General features: G+C 42.3%; 1 long non-coding RNA gene across 2 annotated transcripts in view; it reads left to right on the top strand.

Annotated features, from left to right (window-relative positions):
* LOC134928126 (uncharacterized) overlaps positions 1–21,877 on the top strand; it is a 57,517-nt gene that overhangs the window by 26,216 nt on the left and 9,424 nt on the right. The window contains exon 3 of one of the 2 annotated variants that reach the window (XR_010177829.1): positions 7,126–7,493. The exons of the other annotated variant lie outside the window; for it this stretch is intronic. This is a non-coding gene — a long non-coding RNA (uncharacterized LOC134928126). Of the gene's footprint in view, positions 1–7,125; positions 7,494–21,877 lie in introns of those variants that run through there. 2 annotated transcript variants of the gene reach the window in all.

Here is a 21,877-nt window from a genome sequence, read left to right as displayed (position 1 = left end):
CATCTGGATTTAAATATTCTAGTACATAATATGCAGCAGTGCTTTGTCCTTGTACTGATAAATTACATCTGTTTAGTTTTCAATTGGAAAAAATTAAACTAAAGAACCATTTTTATGCGTGTGTGCTATTCACTATTTCCATGATAAACCGCAAGATGAAAAAAATGTGCAGGAGTTAATGCCAAAAATATTAAATATGGTATTTGAAAACTTATTTTTTTCCATTCCATTGCTTATAACTTTAATTGAAAACAACTTTTTTTTTGTAAGAGTTTGTTAGTATCTTACATTTATGAGGATTTTAAATATAGGTAATAAATAATGTTTAATGAATTAAAGTAAATAAATAACTGAACATATCCCCTAATCCTCCTGGAAGAAAAGAAATGAATAAGCACCTGCGCTCATGTGAGCCGATTCAGAGATTCACGGAAAATTCACTGAGCTTCCCTTTAAGGTTTTATTGTTTTTACTTTTAAGTGGTTTATATGTATATTGCAATGTCCTCCTAGTACCACAGCAAGGTGAGCACATTTTGAATGTAATTAAGAAGGTCCATACAACCATGGAGATCCCTGGCCTTTTCCCATCCTCAAAACGGTGGCAACACACATCCATTTGGAGAAATATAGACCGCCACCGCCCCCAAACGACATCAACATGTCAATCACTGACAGTCAGACCCGGACTACGTGCTATGTTGCCAAACCCGTTCGCACACATGGAGAACGGGTCCTGCACATGTTCAAAGTACCGATAAACAGTATTTGGCGATGCACAGGACACCTCCAACCACATCTGAATAACCCCCAGTATCCCAAAAGGTTGTCATCACAACAATGTGATGTTGTCATGAAAACAATCCTTACACAGGTAATGCCCCCTGTACCAGTGACGCTTAAAAACATAACGCCCCCTGTACCAGTGATGCTTACACCCGTAACACCCCCTGTACCAGTGACGCTTACACACGCAGCGCCCCCTGTACCAGTGATGCTTACACACGTAACACCCCCTGTACCAGTGACGCTTACACACGCAGCGCCCCCTGTACCAGTGATGCTTACACACGTAACACACCATGTATTAGTGACTCTTACACACGTAACGCCCCTGTACCAGTGATGCTTACACACGTAACGCTCCCTGTACCAGTGAGGCTTACACACGTAACACACCCTGTATCAGTGACTCTTACACACGTAACGCCCCTGTACCAGTGATTCTTACACACATAACGCTCCCTGTACCAGTGACGCTTACACATCTAACGCCCCTGTACCAATGATGCTTACACTCGTAACACCTCCTGTACCAGTGTTGCATACACACGTAACACCCCCTGTACCAGTTACGCTTACACACGTAATGCCCCCTGTACCAGGGGTGCTTGCACATGTAACGCCCCTGTACCAGAGATGCTTATGCACGTAACGCCCCCTGTATCAGAGACGCTTACACACGTAATGCCCCCTGTAGCAGTGATGCTTACACTCGTAACGCCCCCTGTACCAGTGACACTTACACACATTATGCCGCAGTCACACATACACCACAATATGCCGCAGTCACACACACACAGATACACACACCACATACATACATACATACATACTGTACATTAGTACATACATTACACACATACACAGTCACACATATATACAGTATACACAGATACTCTATATACACACACACTTTCACACACTCTCTTTCCAGACACTTATGTAAGGAAGTCTGGCTGGCTGGAGCTGTAGCAGCTCATCCTCCTGCTGCATCCTGGCCCCGTGTAGCTCTGCCCCTTATTCCCATGTAGCTCTGCCCCCTTTTAGGTCCGCACACTGCTGCACTGTCACAGGGGAGGGGAGGGGGAGAGGTGGCTTCTGCCAGCGTCACTGCCTGTCGTAGAGTGAGACAGGCGCAGCAGCTGGCAGCAGCAGCAGGGACATCAGCTCATCACAGGGATGTAGAGCGGGCAGAGCGCCTCTCCAGCCTGGTGCCTCCCTGCACTGCATCGCTTTGCTGAGCGGCTATCACCGGGCCTGTGTGTAATGTATAGAGGTGAACTATAACGTATGTAGGGTGGTGTACAATAATGGTTCATTTGGAATCTATATAATAAAACCAACTACCAATAGATATTATGTCATCACGTTGGATTTTAGGACCTGATTTAGAGGTGGATGCGGTAGAAGCGGCTGCTGCTTTTGTGGCAGCCGTTACTGTGTCTGTATGACAATGTCATGCAAATGCATGTCCTATCCACTGATGAGTGTCAGAATCCGTTTGGATTTCCCATTTTGAGAACATATTAGCAGGGACTGATGTTCACGGTATAATAGTAAGTTTAATAAAGCAGTGTACAACTGTAAACAATAAATATCAACCAGGAATAACTAGAGAACACAAAAAGAAAGGGAGAACTGAGGGCACATGGGATGCCAGGAGACTGAGTACTTGAAAACGGTGTAGATTGTGGAAATACTAGAGACACTGTGGACTGTGAAGGCACTTTGCAATAGGATTGTTCAGTAGTGGATATTGCACCATAGCAGGATGCACTGTAGTTGGATCACAGGATAGCACTGGTAGAATATGCACTGTAGCAGGATGACAGGATTGCACTGTGGTAGAGTATGCACGTACCAGGATTGTACTGTAGCTGGATCACAGGATAGCACTGGTAGAATATGCACTGTAGCAGGATGACAGGATTGCACTGTGGTAGAGTATGCACGTACCAGGATTGTACTGTAGCTGGATCACAGGATAGCACTGGTAGAATATGCACTGTAGCAGGATGACAGGATTGCACTGTGGTAGAGTATGCACGTACCAGGATTGCACTGTAGCTGGATCACAGGATAGCACTGGTAGAATATGCACTGTAGCAGGATGACAGGATTGCACTGTGGTAGAGTATGCACGTACCAGGATTGCACTGTAGCTGGATCACAGGATAGCACTGGTAGAATATGCACTGTAGCAGGATGACAGGATTGCACTGTGGTAGAGTAGGCATGTACCAGGATTGCACTGCAGCTGGATCACAGAATAGCACTGGTAGAATATGCACTGTAGCAGGATGACAGGATTGCACTGTGGTAGAGTATGCACGTACCAGGATTGCACTGCAGCTGGATCACAGGATAGCACTGGTAGAATATGCACTGTAGCAGGATGACAGGATTGCACTGTGGTAGAGTATGCACGTACCAGGATTGCACTGTAGCTGGATCACAGAATAGCACTGGTAGAATATGCACTGTAGCAGGATGACAGGATTGCACTGTAGTAGAGTATGCACGTACCAGGATTGCACTGCAGCTGGATCACAGAATAGCACTGGTAGAATATGCACTGTAGCAGGATGACAGGATTGCACTGTGGTAGAGTATGCACGTACCAGGATTGCACTGCAGCTGGATCATAGGATAGCACTGGTAGAATATGCACTGTAGCAGGATGACAGGATTGCACTGTGGTAGAGTCTGGCAGTTCTATGGACGATTTAGTAGTAGAGACCAGCATAACCAGGACCAGGAGCTGAAACAACTTTGACACGATGAACTGGCAACAGGGAGCCTGTGTGGCTGGCCTAAGTAGTGAGTTCAGGTGCTGCTCACAGCTGTGGTAACAGCTAATTACCAAGCTGCAGATACAGAGCAGAGAGTGCTGACCACCAGAGCAGAGAGCGCCACCGCAGGCATGGAGGAGAAACTGCATGGATTGTGACAATGAGCACACAATTCATTGATTGGACACTGTCTGCACTATCGCACATTAGAGCAACCATATGGTAGCTCAGAATGTCCAACGGTACATGGCTGCAGATGCCAGTGGTGCCAGTCCCTGACACCAGCATGACCATGACACCGATTGCCACTACCTCAGTCACCTCTATGCAATTCCAATCTGCATACCCCGGCGGAAAACATGGGGACATATGCGCAAAAGTAAACATTGGGTGCTTTAACTTCTTTTATTACTCTGAATCTCCTTCTTAGTAACTGTTAGGTGAACGCTTACAGCTCCCATTTGCTGGCCTGAATCACAGATGAACGCAATATAAATGTTGTACACTGGGGGTGATATTTGCAACCGTGCAGGCATATGTTGTATTGCACATGTGCCGCACTGGTCTTGCAGCAGTGAGGATTTTTGTTACAAAGGGCCAGATGTACTAAGCCTGAAAAGTGATAAATATCACAGTGATAAAGTACCAGCCAATCGGCTCCTAACTGTAATTTTTCAAACACAGCCTGTAATTTGGCAGTTAGGAGCCGATTGGCACTCCCAAAGTGAGTGCCAGGAAGGGCATTTCTGGGAGATAAAAGGGTATGGTGACTCAAAAGCAGGTGTGTCACAATTGTTTCAGGGATGTGTCACCATCGCCTGCAACTGCGATCCCGTATGCAGTTACAATGACTCCAGTGTTTTACTGTCAACAGCCATGGTGTGCACCCAGTCTTCGTACAGAAGTAGCGGAACTGACACGCCTCCAGTAGGCGTTTCAATATAAATCCCTGCATCTGAGAAATTGGCATATTTTCCCACAGCTGCTGCATACTAAATCGCAAATGCAACGGCATTTGCGGATATCTCTGAATCAGGCCCCACGTTAGTGATATTACTTGAAGTGAGTTTGGGAAGTGAAGAGTAACAAACATGGGGCAGAAGAAAAACAGAGATCCAGAGGTGCAAGAGAGTGAGAGAGGGGAAAAGAGCAAGATGGCAGAGGTGAAGAGAAAGAGAAGAGTCAAGAGATACAGAGTTAAGCCCAGTACTCACGGGCCGATCAAGGAGAGATGCGTGCTGAGCGAACCGCTCAGCACACATCTCTCCTGCCGCTCAGCACAGCGCGATCTGTGCTGAGCGTGCGGGGGGAGACGGGGGGGCCGCTCACTTCACCCAGCGGGTGAAGTGAGCGACCCGCTAGATTGGCCTGCATGCAGGCCAATCTAGCAGCGGCGATAGCGATGTGCGGGGCCGCGCATCGCTATCGCCGAAGGGGCTACACACGGAGCGATCCTGCCGATATTCTAAGCAATCTAGTCAGATTGCTTAGAATATCGCTCCGTGAGTACCCCCCTTAACAGGGGAGAAAGTGAAATGGAAAAAGCAAGAAGAATGTCAGAGGTAGAAAGAGATGGGGAGATAGGGGGGGGCAGATTTATGGCCACATGGGCCTGGGGCTTGAAATTATCAAGGGCCTATAGTGCTTTGTGGGTGTGGCCAGAGCCATGTGGGTGTGTACACCCCCGTAGACTATCAGCCCCAGTATCTCCCTAAATATGTAAGAGCAGAAAAATTGCATACTTTTGTAAATAAAATAGAAATATAAGTTTAGTGCTATGGTATATGGCCGACTGTGTGGCAAGATGGGCTGCTTATCATCTTGCCATAATGACGAAGGGCCTAACTTTATGTGCAGGCCTGCAGCTGTAGTCCCATGCGCCCTAGTTTTACTCTGGCCCTGGATAGCCTATAAATAGATAGATAGCAATGGTAAAATGTAGGCAGGATGTGATTTTTTCACCTCAGTGCTGTATGCTAATCATGTAACTTGCTTACATCATAAACAGCCTTTGTGATGTCATTCAGCTTTGATAAAAAGGTCACTAAGCTTTGTATAAAACAGAAATCAACTGTCTCTGCTGATATGACATCTCACAATGTAATATATGCTTATTCTAACTTAAATTATATATTAAAAAAATTGATAGATAGCACAGTGTGTCCTAATATACTGCTGCATTAGTCATGCCAAACAGCCCCACTCGGCATTCCAGATCTGGGCAACTTGGCAGCAATAAGGGCGCAATTAAAAAAAAAATTGTGCCCAATCTTCCATCTAAAGTGACAGGATATTATATTTAGATGTTTTGTTTTTTTTCTCGCATGTTGTGCTTAAACATACTTATGCGACTAAACCTGTCCAAGCAAGGCGAAAAACTTCTGTCTGGGTGCCCAGACATCTGACTTTTTGCACAATTCATCCCACCACCTCAGAAGGCTGCAAGCTGAGATGTGTGTGCCTGCGGCTATTTGCACCCAAACGGAGCAACAATTGAATTACTCCATCAGTTGTCCCCTAACTAGCGCACCCACAAAATGTGCATTTTTTTTTTTGCACAAGTTTAACTGGAAGTGAGAAAACTACTTTACTAAATTGCACTGATCAATTTGACATTTGTACATCTGTGTGCGAATGAGGATGAATCTGTAGATAAAGATCTATGGTGCAAAGGCTCTGTCGTTTTCTCATTCTAAGTTTCGCTTAACTTTATCTGCGACTTTGTACAGGTTTAAAACTAATTCTTGTGCTGTTAAAATTGCAGTCCAGCATCTGTAGTACACACAGTGTTCCGTTATGCCTGCAATCAGTGCTGCCATCAGGGGGGGCAGGAGTCTCGGATCCAGATACAGCTCCTACAGCAAGGGCTGCCACTGCACTGAAACTCTGGCCCAGCTGGGCCGCACTGAGTTCATCTTCCAGCTCAGATGTGGCTTGGACCTCCCTCTCTTCCCCTACTCACGTCCCATGGCTCGCCATTTGGAGGTGTTATCTGTGGGTTCCTGATGTCCCTGGGCATGCAGGAGGGCACCCACACTCAAATGGCTTAATTTCTGCACCGCCGGCCACCCTAGGCAGCCCCACTCCAGAACTCCGGGCGGATCTTCCTGATTGGCTGGATGTGGTTGGAGAAAGCTGCTGACAACTCCAACATGGGGAAGAGAGGACCATGTCTTTACTGGTGAGGACTCCCTTCACAATAATGTTACCGCTGAGAGAGAATGTGGAGGTGTCACAGTGTACACATGTCCTCAAACACTGTGCCTTCAGTCACGCCAAACAGCCTCTCTCAGCGCACCAAGTCCAGGGTGACTCGGCCACCCTATGCGTCATTTTCACTCAAAACGTGCATCTTATTTGCATTAAAAAAACTTGAAGTGGCACAGCTAGCTTTAGTTAGTAGTGACCTCATATATAAATACAAAAGAGCAAAAATATGTTATATATTCTAAAATATTATATAGCTGAAATGCATATTTTAACAATAAAATATATTAAAACAATGCACATATACTTACTTAGAAAACAAATGGTAATTTCTTTCTCTGCAGTGGTCTTGTGAAGTAGTAAAAATCATGGAGCTGCAGGGACAGACACAGTGCAGAAGACGATGTTGTATCTGGACACACACAATTTCTTATATATAAACTCGGAATCAAGGCTCCAAGAAGAGGACCCCAATTACATCCTTTTTTCAGCCCTGACGAAGCTGTCAGAGTAACGGCAGAACACGCGTGTGGGCAGCGTGTGTCCGCGTGGCTCCATGTCTTTATATTAAGATAAATGTCTAGTCAGTTCTAACTTATACTATGTGCAGTGTTGGTTAATAGTAATAGTGTAAAACAGCTGGTAGATGAGATTCAATCACAGAGAACTGCAGATTCATTCAATAGATAAGTGACTCAGGGGCAGATGTATTAACCTGGAGAAGGCATAAGGAAGTGATAAACCAGTGATATGTGCAAGGTGATAAAGACACCAGCCAATCAGCTCCAATATGTAAATTAACACTTAGGATCTGATTGGCTGGTGCCTTTATCACTTTGCACATATCACTGGTTTATCACTTCCTTATGCCTTCTCCAGGTTAATACATCTGCCCCTCAGTGAGATAATAAGCAGCATCGCACTAGCTAATTGATTCTCTGTAACAATATAAGGAACAACTAGTAATTATGTAGAATTGTGAAAAGATACGTTGTACTCTTATATGGTGAACCTAGGAATGTTATGAGACATCAGTGATACAATTCAGCAGTGATAATTGCAACAAATGTTTCAGATTATACTCTGCAATAAACACACAGAAACATTCAGGATACTATTAAACTGAATGCAGAGATATTCCTCTCTCTAATAGTACTAGTGCAAAGCAGCTGATAGAGGATTAGTAACTATTAAGAACTGTAGTCATCAGTGAGATAACCAGTAACACCGTACTAGCTAATAGATTTTTTGGAACGATATAAGGAATAATAGGCAATTATATTTAGTTGAGAAAAGACAAGGAATGTTATGAAACACCTGTGATATATTCTAACAGTAACAACTGCAACAAATGTTTCAGATCACACGCTGTAATAAATATATGAAAACACCTAGGACACAGTTGAGCTGAATACAGAGATAAATCTCTCCTTCTTAACCTTAACATTCCAAGTAATTAAATATACACTACAGTCATGTGGTCTATATAAGCCACAATAAACTTTCTGTATGATAATTTAGTGAAATGTTGGGTGGTGACATATAATCTATTGGCTCAATATATACAATTATTCAGGAAGATATCATTGTCGTTTAACAATAGAGGTGTTTTTCCCTGCAACGGTACAAACACTCTGAACATCAGAATATCGGAACTGATCATTATATATTTATCTGCTACTAAATACAACTACAGTGTAGATAATCAGGAACCCGATAAGGGAGCGAATTGAGTTTTGGGGAGGTGTCACCAGTCCTTAAATAATGAAGGCACCTTTCTTCTAAGGACAGTAATAGTGTGTACACCAGCATGTCACAATAGACCAAATATATGATATTGTGTTACCCATATTCAACCTGACAATACACTATGATGAATGTTTCAATATATATTAATTGATTCCGATTAACTCAAAGGTGTCACCAGTCCCAGATGAAGAAGGTGTTTTCCTTCTAGGGATAATAATAGTGTGTACACTTTAATATCATAATTGTATGAACAGTGAGAATATATGGACATCATAACAATATGTCACACACCCAACAATATACTATCTAAATTCTACTTGACTGCATCTCAGCATATTTGAACTGAATCCGAACAGCTTTAGGGTGTCATTAGTCCCTAATACAGAAGGTGGTTATTGTAACAGAGTGTCACATGGTAAATGATATTTTGTTCATACTCAACCCGTCAGTACATTTAGGCTGATCCTAGACAATCTTAAAGTGTCATAAGTCCCTAACAAAGAAGGCGTTCTCCTTCTCGGGATAACAACAGCATATACACCTAAGCATAAGAACAGTGTGTCATATATTTGACAGTATACCACCTACATTCGTTTCATTTACATCTTCCAATGCCTCCTTTAGAAATCGTTCATTGACTGGACAAATAAAACAACTAATGATACAATTAAGGATTAATATACTATATTTACTTAGACATTAGAGTAAACACGCGGACACATTTTTTAATCTTTAAATCACCTTTATTATATCTCATCGCACTTTCATGTTTTGTTTATGTCATATTTTAACCTCTATGTTTCGCCTATACTCTTAGTGTGTGTGTAACTAATTTCGCACCAATTTTAAGCATATACTAATAAAAGTTACATTTTAAAATTAACACAGGTGGATGTGATAACCAGATCTAATCCTCCTCACGTGCACCGATAGTACAGCCCTTTTTTCTCTCTCTCTTTTGCACAGACACAGTGCACACTGACTGCCAGCAAGCAAAAGTGAGCTTAACAGAAAATCTACTAGTATTACTAATGTGGGGCATATGCGTAAGGAGCATTACTGTGTGGCATTATGTGTATAAGGGCATTAGTATGTGTAAGGGGCATTACTGTGTAGCATTATGTGTATAAGGGCATTGCTAATGTGGGGCATATGCATAAGGGGCATTACTGTGTGGCATTATGTGTATAAGGCAGAGGTTCCCAAACTGTGTGCCGTAGCTCCCTGGGTGCCTCGGGACACTTGCAGGGGTGCCCTGGGTTGGTGGTCCAAGACCAAGTCAAATTATTCATGGTCAATATAATAGGCAAAACCAGTGCTGGTGGCTGCCAGTCATAAAATATGTGGCCAAACAGAAGCAAATCTTGTCCCTCACCACACAACTGACCCTAAGGATGACATATAAACGCGATCTACTTAATGGAATATTTCTTTCTAAATTTCTCAATAAGAAATTTTTGGCCTAGGGGTGTCGTTTAAAAAAATTTTAAAATTCTAGGGAGCCGTGATTCAAAAAAGTTTGGAAACCACTGGTATAAGGGCATTATTAATGTGGAGCATATGTGTAAGGGGCATTACTGTGTGGAATTATGCATATAAGGGCATTACTAACATTAATGTGTGGCATTATGTGTATAAGGTGTGCTATTACTGTGAATAAGGAGCGATACAGTGTGGAGTAATGTTATCAAGGAGCGATACGGTGTAATGTAATATCAACAAGAAGTGATATGGTGTGGTGTAACATGAATAAGGGGCACTATCGTATGACATAACGTGAAAAGGGGACATTATAGTGTGACATAATGTGAATGAGGGACACTATTGTATGATTGTGAATAATGTACTAGTGCATGGCGTAATTTGAATTGGAATACGCCACTTTTTGGACCATGCACCGAAGGCGCGCACTGTCCCTATTCCAAATATGGTGGGTGGTGGCACCAACGCTTTTGCTGGCATAGGGCACCAAAATGAGGATTGCTATGGATGAGGGGTGATGGAACAGATCATTTTGTGTTCCCCAAAAAAAGGGTCATGTTTGGAGGTATGCGCCATGAACACCCATTGCTGGATCCCACCCGAGTTCAAAGCTGTGTTGTTACCTAACTTTGTTACTCAAAGCATGTGCCCTGTGTGCCTCACCTGCCCCCTGCGGCTTGTATCCAACTGCTTAATTCACTTTCTCTCTTTCACTGCGATCTGACTAGATGATACATACAGACACACCAGTCTATGTGATCAAAGTGCAGTTGGTTATGGTACCAAATATATTAATTTAAACCAATTTATTTAGCATCCAGGCTATCCGTGGTACAGTGTACTGAGAATTACAGTTATCACTGTGTCACCCAAGTTATTTATACCGTAGGTTAATTCTATATATGTAAGAACTGTTATTCATGACAGAATATGATTGATACATATGATTCATACTGGTGTTTCAGCACATAACTAGGAGATTTTAAATGGATGAGATACCTTATCAGCATTATCATTTATTTAATTTACCATATGATAATCATTACTTGGAAGGAAACTCTAGGGTGGAAAAATATCTTGTGAAGACAGACTGAATTTATTATATACCACTACAAGGTATTCCTTAATTTCACTATCAGAGCCGGCCTTAGGCATAGGCAAACTAGGCAAATGCCTAGGGCATTTGGTATGCTTAGGGGCACCAGCAGCTTCTGCTGATTAAAATGATATGCGGCATGCCTACATTCTGTGTGTGACTGCGGCTGTATCTGCATACGAATGCTACGTTGCAGTGTATTCCTGGAAATCACTGTAATGTAGCAATTCGTATGCAGATACAGCCGCAGACGCACACAGAACATAGGCATGCTGCATATAATTTTAATCAGCAGAAGCTGCTTCTGCATCCTAGCCACATAGTAATGCAAATAAGATGCATTTTCATACACAAAAGGTGCCCGACGTTAGCAGAGCTGCCAGCTGACTCATGCCAGGCATCTTCTGCAGAATGAGCGGCGGTGCTAGGGGGCACCAGCCAAAATCTTGCCTAGGGCATCATATTGGTTAGGGCCGGCTCTGTTCACTATGGTGCTTTTTAAAGGGTTGAGTATCAAAAGCTATATTTTATTTTATTTTGCTATTTTTCATTGTTGATTGATAGAAGAGTGCCCAAAATAAAAGGCTTTTCCTTTTGCCTCTTAGCAACCAGTTTTGTTAGTTACTTGATACTAAAGTTTGGGTGCATCACCAACCTAGTGCCAATAGAATTAATTTATTTGGTAGGCCTTGATGTTGTTGTTTTTTCTATATTCTTTCAATTAATTAATTTATCCTACCTTAAGGTGTGTACACATGGTGAGATAAATCTGTAAGATTTTGACTATATAGTCAAAATCTTAAGGAAAGTTAGTGCATATCTCAAGGTGTTAGGCAGCTTGCGATACCGATTCGATCCCGATGCGCACTCCCGTGGGGTCGGTATTACAAGGAAAGATAGACTGTGCAGGCAAGTCAATCTTGACTATCTAGTGTACTATCTAGTACAAAGTATAGTCAAAATTGGAACTTAGTCAAAATCGTACATAGACAAAATCTCAAGTACAGATAGTCAAAATCTTGGCTATCTGTGCTCTGGGGGAGTTCAAGAGAAATCGCATAGTCAAAATCGGGCATAGCACGGATCTCCCAACAGGCATAGCAGGGTTATTCAGAGTTGATCGCTATTGTGAATCCAAAAATTGCGAATAATCACACTTTTGCGAATCCCCCAACAAATGCCCATAAAAAGGAAATGCGAAATCTATCAAAACAACTTAAGAAAGGAGTAAACCGGGGCGGGTCCAAATGCTGCTATGCAATCTCTAAATTGTGATCGCTAAATGCGATCTTATGTGCGTATGTGATTGCAAACGCAAAATATTAAACATCGGTACCATTTCTATGTTTATTTCCCTCTCTTTTCTAACCCACTGACATATTAACCCAATCTAACTACTTAATTATGTGTAACCAAATAACTGAGCCATTAAACACCACAAATTACTTTATTTGATGAGTTAATTGTTGAATACAAATAAAGGTTTTACTATATGTAACAGAGATAGATAGAGGGACAGACAGATAGACGGCTCGACTACTGCAACGTTCTCCCCACTGGCCTCACTTGCTCCCATCTTGCTCTCCTCCAATCTGTTCTCAACGCCGCAGCTAGGCTTATCTTCCTCTCTCGCCGCCCCACATCTGCCACTCCCCTTTGACAAAATCTGCATTGGCTCCCATTCCTCTACAAAATCCTCTTCAAACTCCTCACCCTCACATACAAGGCCATCTCTAATTCCACTGCTCCCTATATCTCCAACATCCTCTCTCTCATTGTACTCCCTCCCACCCCCTACGGTCAGCCAATGACCATCACCTCTTCTCTACACTGGTCACTGCTTCCCATGCCTGAGTTCAAGATTTTGCCCGTGCTGCACCCCTTCAGTGGGACGTGCTCCCCTACTCCAGTAGACTCTCCCCGACCTTGCAAAGCTTCAAACGGGCAATGAAACCCACCTATTCATCAAAGCATACCCTTCCGATGCATAACCTAGTCCTGAGGCTGCTTCTCCATCCCCCTGCCTCATGCCTTGACCAACTCTGCTTTGCTTACATCCTGCCATCAGGCTACCTCACGCTTGACCTCATGTCATCTGTCTGTTGCCCCTTCCAACTAGGTTGTTAGCTCCTCAGAGCAGGGCCCTCTTTTCTCTTGTTGTCAAAACCCTCTTTTCGACACATTTCACTCACAGCCCTCTCCTACTCAGCGACCATCTTTACCCGCTTTTTCTCCTGCTGGTAAAGGCTCATCTCCAGCTAGGGTTACCAGCTTTTAGTAGTACGCTGATCACTCACTCGCTACTTACATCTAAGCTGTATTATGTTTTGAGAATTGTGATGCTCTTTGTTACCTGTACTTTATTTTTGTTATTTATTTACTGTAATGTTAAGTTTTGTCTCCCTGTACTGTCCTTTATACGGCGCTGCAAAACACTTGTGGTGCCTTATAAATAAAATGTAATAATATTAATAATAAATAGATAGATTAAAAAAATCACACTTTTTTTCTTATAAATACTTTACTGTAATATTAATTTAACATATGCAGACTTTTTTGAACCCCCCCCCCCCCCCCAAAAAAAAAAAAAAAAAAAAATATAAGTAAAATATTAATATTAATTAATTAATTAATATTAAAATATTAAGGCAGGTAGCCATATTGCTGCGTCAGTTGCATTCCAATTGCAGCATTTCTGTCTTCATCTGCAGCATCTGCAGGAGGGAAAACAATAAAAAAATAATTGTAATAGTATACTAATACACTAGGGGTAATATACTATAAATGGGTAATATAGTATGTTACCCATTTATCAAATTATATTTGTGGTTATGTCTCCCCAAAATCCTATTTTAGAGGCCAAGGTATTAATGCCATTATATTAGGAAATGTAGGAGGTATCTTCAATACCTGCTGCAATCCCTCCAATGTCGTTCGCAGCTGCATTCCCCTTAGGTTTATATGAGTTATGCAGTGCTGGCAGATGAATAAATATTGGGAATGGTTGTGCAGAGGCCTGGACTACGTTCTTGCCCATTGCAGGGACTGGGTAATTACATTCCACTAATGCTGGCCATATATTAGACCAAGGGCCTAATTCAGACCTGATCACAGCAGCAAAATTGTTCTCTAATGGGCAAAACCATGTGCACTGCAGGTGGGGCAGATATAACATGTGCAGAGAGAGTTAGATTTGGGTGGGTTACTTTGTTTCTGTGCAGGGTTAATACTGGCTGCTTTATTTTTACACTGCAATTTAGATTTAAGTTTGAACACACCCCACCCAAATCTAACTCTCTCTGCACATGTTATATCTGCCCCACATGCAGTGCACATGGGGGGTCATTCAGACCTGAGCGCTGCTAGAATTCACATCGCAAGAGGCAGGTTTTAGCCAAATGTGCACACGCAAAGCCACGAGTGTGCCGGCCTTGCCATGCAACGAATGTGGAGCTATACAAATTGGATTTGTGAATGCTGTCAGGCAACGACAAAGATGCATGGTGAAGGCGGTGCGGGAGCATGGCTTCGCAGGCTAGCGAAAAGGGGCGCAAGGGCTTAGCTACCATAGGTGCAGGCAGTGCAGCTGCTATGGGGCTCAGAGCTGAGAGGGGCTCACCTTCCCTGTCACAGTTACATGTGTTATATACATTTTTCGCCATTGGGTGGTACATAGGGGTCCTTTCAAACTTTTTCCTTGGGGCATGCAATATATCTAGGTATTCCCCTGGACCTGCTCATTATAGTGTGGTATAAAATGAACTGGAGGGCATTTTAATGTTATATACAGTAATATGGAACATGGCACTGTAATGAAGCACAATATAAGTGGGGAGCCCTATATATCATATTGGGGGTACCGTGCAGCATAATGTGTACTGGCAGCTCTGAAATGTGACATTGGGTGAACTTAAGCACTACTGTCATTCATAAAAGAAACTAGGGCGCTACTATGGGACATAAGATTAAATAAGGCTCTACTATGGTTCAGAAAATGAACTAGGGCACTATTATAGGACATAAAATTAACAACTGCTGCAGAGAAATGTCTATCTAAAAGCATTGGGACAGGGGCCCCTTCAAAATGTTGCTATGGGGGGACTTCCGGTGGGCGGAGCATCGCGATGTCTGCTTTTTAACTGGGCTCCGTCTCTCCCTGGAAAAATCCAGCTTCATCCTCAGCCAAAACCTCCTCAACGGAGTTTGCACTTACACATTCCGATAAAGGGTATCTTGCACTCTGCAATATACTAACGATCAGGGAGAACGGCCTCATAAATCCACCAGAATTTGGCCTAAGACAGTTGAGGCCCACCGGCGTACAAACGGCGTGGGACGCCATTAAAGCCGAACTGTGACACATATTCCTGCACACTTGGATCCCCTCTCATACTCCAACACTAATCAGGTCAACCTTTGTTGTGTTTTTCTTTTTTTTATATATACCGGGTCTAACTGCCACCTCACATGCTGAAGGCTACCTGCCGCCCTGCATATTGAAGTCTCATTGCTGCCTGGACACTTGCCTCGGGGAAACTAAAGGCTTCTATTGATGCTCAAGGTACCTAGACACAGGGCAGGGGCAAACTAAGCCTGTCACTTTTAAAGTGCCTTGATTGCCGGCTGCCTTTATTATTTACGGACTTATAGCAGCCTCTGAGTGATCCTGTACTCCTAGAACATCGAGAATCCTGTCACAAATATAACCCCGCACACCCTGCCTGGGCTTGCTGTTGAACAGTTTGTGGTGGTGGTGGGGGACTGTCAAGCGTTGGAATCCTGGAGAGACATTGACCAGTACCTGCTGCTCTGACAGCTGCAACCTTTGGTAACCTAGTTTGTTCAAATTAGTATTCCCATTTTTACCTCCCACCATCTTTTTTCTTTTTTTCCTCCCTCCGTACTTTCTTTTGTACCTCCCACCCACCCAAGTCTCCAGCTAAACCCCCCCCCCCCCCCCCCTCTCCTCCCTCCCCCCATTTTTTTTTTATCTGAGTGCACTGGCAGCTGGTATTCTTCAATGTCTGATTGGGCAATCTACTGTGTCCCCTAAAAGACTCCTAAGTTTTAGCCCTATCGTGTATCATTCAACTGTGTATCTCATAAAGGTTAGCTTTTGGCATGTGTCACGAGATAATCCTGTTATTGCCTAGGTAATTTTGTTATAAGTGGAGGACCAATATACACACGACAATCTTCACTTAAATTACTGCAGCTCATTGTTTTATAATTGTTTGTGTGATACTTATTCCTGTCAACAGTATATTAAGAAGGTAAAGTGTATTGCACGCCGCTATTGTCACAGCACATAACACTGATCACCGCTTATTACTGATTAATAGTGCTGGTACTGCTGAAAATTATTGGAAATTTGCCATCTTACTCAGAGAAATCAATAACCCTCAATTGTTCAAAGCACCCCACTTTCATTCCATCCAGGCCTCTATTGCCATCCAGGCCTCTATTAACACTATCTTAACTCATCTAGAGACAAACACTAAACGTTTGGTTGAGGTGGAACAACGCACAAGTACCAATGAGGATGCTATCTCTGAACTCAAACAATTTGCTGAGAATCTAAACTAGAAGATTTAGAGAATCGAACCCAGCGTAGTAATCTAAGGTTCTCGGGTATCCCTGAATCCATAAAGGGAACAGACTTAATGGATCTCCTTAGCATTGACATCATATCTATATTAAACGTTCCCACCTCGTTAGGTACAGTCATGATTGAAAGAGCACACTGCATAGGGCCTGAGAGAGAGAGCCGAGATGCAAGGCCAAGGCCAGTTATAGCAAAATTCTTGAACTATAGGGATAAAGAAAATGTTCTAATGGCCTACCGCAAGTGACGTACTCTCCTAGTACGTGATTTTCAAATTCTGAATTTTCAAGATTTTTCTAATGCAGTTACTCAGAAACGTAGAGAATTTACTCCTATATGTAAACATCTTTTTGAACACAACATTAAGTCCACTGTATTGTACCCTGCCAAACTTAGAGTAACCACTGATGGCAAAACACATATGTTTGATGACCCCACACAGGCCAGGGATTGCCTCAAAATCACTCCATCCACCCCAGCCAATAATCCGCCCCCAAATGGGTGACAGCTCACAATGTTATAAGTTACTAAGGTTAGTGATGCCACAATGGCGAGTCAATATTGGTATAGTTTTGATCGCCTAATCCTACAGTGATGAATGAGGCCCTTAATTTCAATAGAATATTGTTATTGTTACTGTTGATTTGGTTGATCTTTCTCTGTTTCTACTCTTTCCCCCCTACTGTTGAGGCCATGCGTGTCCGAGTCTCTGTTTCATTCTGGTGTGATGATTCACATGTGCTCTTCAAGTCAACTTGTGTGCGATTTTCTTTGGACATGGTATAGGATGATGCAAACACAGACGTCAAATCTGCGGATTCCCCAAATCACTTCAAATTCCTTTAGTCTTTTATCTTGGAATGTAGCAGGCTTAAATTCGGCTATCAAACAATCTAAAGTATTGACACACTTAAAACGCGTTCATCCAGACGTAATATTCCTGCAAGAAACTCATTGGCTGACAAAAACACAATCCCACTTTAAAAAGTCCGTGGCTAGGGGACTGTATTTCGGCTTCTTACTCCAAGAAAAAAAAGAGGAGTGGCGATCTTATTTGCCAGGAACCTTAATTACTAAGTGACCAAAACTGTCGCTGACTCTGAAGGCAGATACCTTTTACTAAATGTAATAATACATGGGGAACAATTCACACTACTTAATATCTATGCACCAAATTCACCTAACTTCACAGTCTTTCAATCAATTTCTAACTTATTAATGCAACATGCTACACCTAACTTAATTATTGGAGGAGACATGAACTCATTACACGATGCTCATCTTGATCATTCTAAATCCCCAATTAATCCACCTCCCCATAATAGAGAAGGCATTTCCCTCTTGTGCTCTCAGCATGCTCTGTTGGATATCTGGAGACTCCAAAATGGCTCCAGCAGGGAATACACGTACCACTCGCGCGTACATGATACTTTTACGAGATTAGACTACATTCTTCTGGAGGAATCCTTATTCACAAGGGTTGCTCACACTTTCATAGATAACATCATCATTTCAGACCATGCCCCGATAATGTGTGATATAGAGAGAAGAAATCCCCTTCATACGTCTAAACTATGGCGCTTTCCGATGTACTTGTCACAAAACGAAGATTTCCAAAAATATCTGAGAACTAATTGGCAGGTAGATGACAACATACAACATTGGGACAATATAGTCCTATTTTGGGAAGCCTCGAAAGCAGTCATGCGAGGACACATCATATCATATGTCGCTAAACGCAATAAAGATAAGAAAGAACAATTAAATTTTTTAACCAGTAGATAGCGTCACTCACATCAACAATACCTTCTTTCTACCACGGAGGAAAACAAATCTATATACCTACAGGAAAAGGGTTTACTGGAAGCTTTTCTTTCACAGGAGGCAAAACTTCAGACTGAATATATGAAAAATCAATATCATCGATGGGGTGGTAGATCAGGTCGACTTCTGGCCTTTATGGCTAAACAGCAGACGAAGAAATGCTATATAACTAAATTACTAGACCAGGGCTCTGGGGCGACTCTCACTTCTCACCCTGACATACTAAATCTCCTAGAGTCATATTTTACTGACTTATATAAATCCAATGATCCTAACTAAAAGAATGTGGTTGATGTCTTAGAAAATGTAGGACTACCTAAATTAACGGCAGAACAGAGAGAAGGCCTTAATAACTCAATTACGGAACAGGAAATTCTTACAGCCATTGATTCTCTCAAATTAAATAAAGCACCGGGCCCAGACGGTTTAAATGCAAATTATTACAAAATCTTAAAAACTGAGATACTCCCAGCATTTACCACTTTATTCCAACAGATTTTCGCAAACAAGGTTTTCTTTCCGTCATTTAATGAAGCTATAACATTATTAATACCTAAACCAGGTAAAGACGTCTCTCTCATGGAATCTTATAGACCAATCGCACTGTTGAATCAGGACTATAAGGTTCTAGCTAGAATTTTAGCTACCAGACTACAAGCTTTAATGCCATCTCTCCTTACGCCACACCAATTGGGCTTCACAATGGGTCGTCACTTTGTCTTGGGAATTCGTTCGGCTATAGCGGTGTTAGCCTCTTCACCAGCAAATAGGGCTTCATCTACTGTAATATTAAGTTTAGATGCCGAGAAGGCCTTTGACAAAGTCTTATGGGAATACCTGTTCAGAGTGCTGAATTATAGAGACTTTGGAAATACCTTTGTGGAGATGATCAGGTATTTCAACTTAGAACCCCGCACTAGATTGTTGATCAATGGCCTTCTCGACAAACCTTTACCAATGCAACGGGGGACACTGCAGGGTTGTCCACTGTTGCCTCTACTATTCAACCTGGCATTGGACCCTTTGTTGCGACATCTGCAACATTGGACAACCTTCCAGGGGGCGAAAATTGGAAATCAGGAGTTAAAATTGCAGGCCTTTGCTGACGATTTACTGCTCTTCATCTCTAATCCTGAGGTTAGCTTGAAACATTTGTTTGATACGCTTGAGTATTTTTGGCTCAATTTCAGGATTTAGGCTCAACCTATCTAAGTCAACGGCAATGGCCCTAGGCAATTGCCCCTATGCACCAACTAATTCCTTTGGAGGATTACGATGGACCTCTTCCCAGGTACAATACTTGGGGATTAACCTGACCAAAAATATTCATAACTTGTATTATACAAACAGGGGCGGATTGGCCATTGGGCTCATCAGGAAGATTCCTGGTAGGCCGACATGTGTGTGGGGCCTGTTTTATGTGTTGTCATGTGGCCCCACCTCCCACATGATAGGCAGCTGACCGCACTCAGTACACTGCATTGTCCCCATTCATTCTGTTATTCCATCTCTGCAGTACAGCAACTCTGCCATCCAGTGATGCTGCCATAGCTACACGCTATGTTTTACCTCTTGTGCTACCCATGTCAATCCACCCATGTCCATCTACTCCAAAATTTGCAGGGCCATTTTTAGTTCCCAATCCACCCCTAGTGTCAGACACAACTGCAGCAAAAGACGCAAAGAAGGCCGCAATTGTGTGTACAATCAGGCCCTATGAGGAGCGATCCCACCCCCTTCAACAGACCCCACCCCCTCATCAGATCGCACGCCCATTGGGGCTGCTTCAATAAATTTCCCGGGCTGGTTTTCCATCCCAATCCGTCCTTGTATGCAAACATAACCCCACTCATTGCAAAAATTGATACAGAACTAGAGGGGTGGCAACACCTACAATTGTCGTATCTGGGTAGAGCTAAGTTAATCAAACTCATTACTTTTCCAAAGTTATTATACCCGTTGCAAGTTCTCCCGCTCACACTCACTTTATCCGATGAAAGAAAAATCGTGGAACTTTTCCGAAAATTTATCTGGTCCAAGAAAAGACCAAGAATTAGCCTAAAAATATTACAAAAGACTAGGGAGCAAGGAGGAATAAATTTCCCTAATATTAAATTATATAACCAAGCAGCCACTTGTGGATACATCAAGGATTGGCTCCATAAGAGGGATCAATACGCAAATGATACGCTTGAAAAGCAATTTCTTTTTTATCTAGATTTGACCTGCTTTTTACATTTACCTAAACATGAAATTCCTGTGCATTTGTTGGAAAATCCCTTGCTAATGTCGACATGGTCAAGATGGCACACAATACGTAACAAAGCTAAACTCCACACTTTATATTCTTTACATCTTCCCTTCTTAGGTAATGGTAACTTTCAACATGGCCTGGCAACCCAACCATTTAGATTGTGGCATGAACAGGGAATGCGTTCAGTTAGGCACCTCGCAAATTTGGTAACAAAAAAGCCTCTCACCTATGTACAAGCTAAATCTTGTTACGATTTTTTGCCAATGTGTAATTTAGCCTTTCTCCAGGCGCAACATTACACTAACAAAGTTATAAATTTTTTAGGCGAGGATTACTGGAGTAATCCACTCGATGACGCCTCTCTAAATGTGAGTTATTCTGCAAAAGCCATAACTTATTTTTACAAAATATTAAGAATACCCCATCATACTGGTCAATTCCAAACGGGCATCACTAAATGGCACACACATTTCCCCAACTTAAAGGAAAAGGATATTTTGAAAACTCTATTGTACTCTATCAAAACAATTTCAGCCACATCCTATAAGGACATGTTTTTTTAAATATTTTATAGAGGGTATTTATCTCCCCACCGATGTAACCTAATTGGTATGACTAGCCCATCTGCATGTCCCAAATGTCCTTGCCCTGAAGCAACCTTATATCACTGTCTGTGGGAGTGCCGCATGATTCAGCGTTTCTGGTTAACGATACGACAATTTACAGTTGACCTTTTGGTGAACTTCCTATCTCTGACCCCAGAGTGGGCAATCTTTGGGTTCTTGCCAAACGTCCCAAAAATTTCTATTGGATGCAAAAAATTGTTGCTGTTTGTCTCTTCGGTAGCCAGAAAATGCATATTACAACAATGGATTTCTCCCGCGCCTCCGTCTCTTGCTATGTTCAAAGACAAATTGTTCCAAATGTTTAAACTTGAATGGACTGAAACTACACTTCATAAGGATTCCCAACGTAAAAATGTATTTTCAGTGTGGGAAAGTTACATAAATACTTTACCCATTGAAACTAGACAGCAAATACATAACTGTTTCCGTATGACCCTTTGGTACGAAACCAGAATATTCA

The sequence above is a fragment of the Pseudophryne corroboree genome, chromosome 5, assembly GCF_028390025.1.
Source record: "Pseudophryne corroboree isolate aPseCor3 chromosome 5, aPseCor3.hap2, whole genome shotgun sequence".
Classification (NCBI taxonomy): Eukaryota; Metazoa; Chordata; class Amphibia; order Anura; family Myobatrachidae; genus Pseudophryne; species Pseudophryne corroboree.
This window is presented reverse-complemented; position numbering and strand designations above follow the sequence as displayed.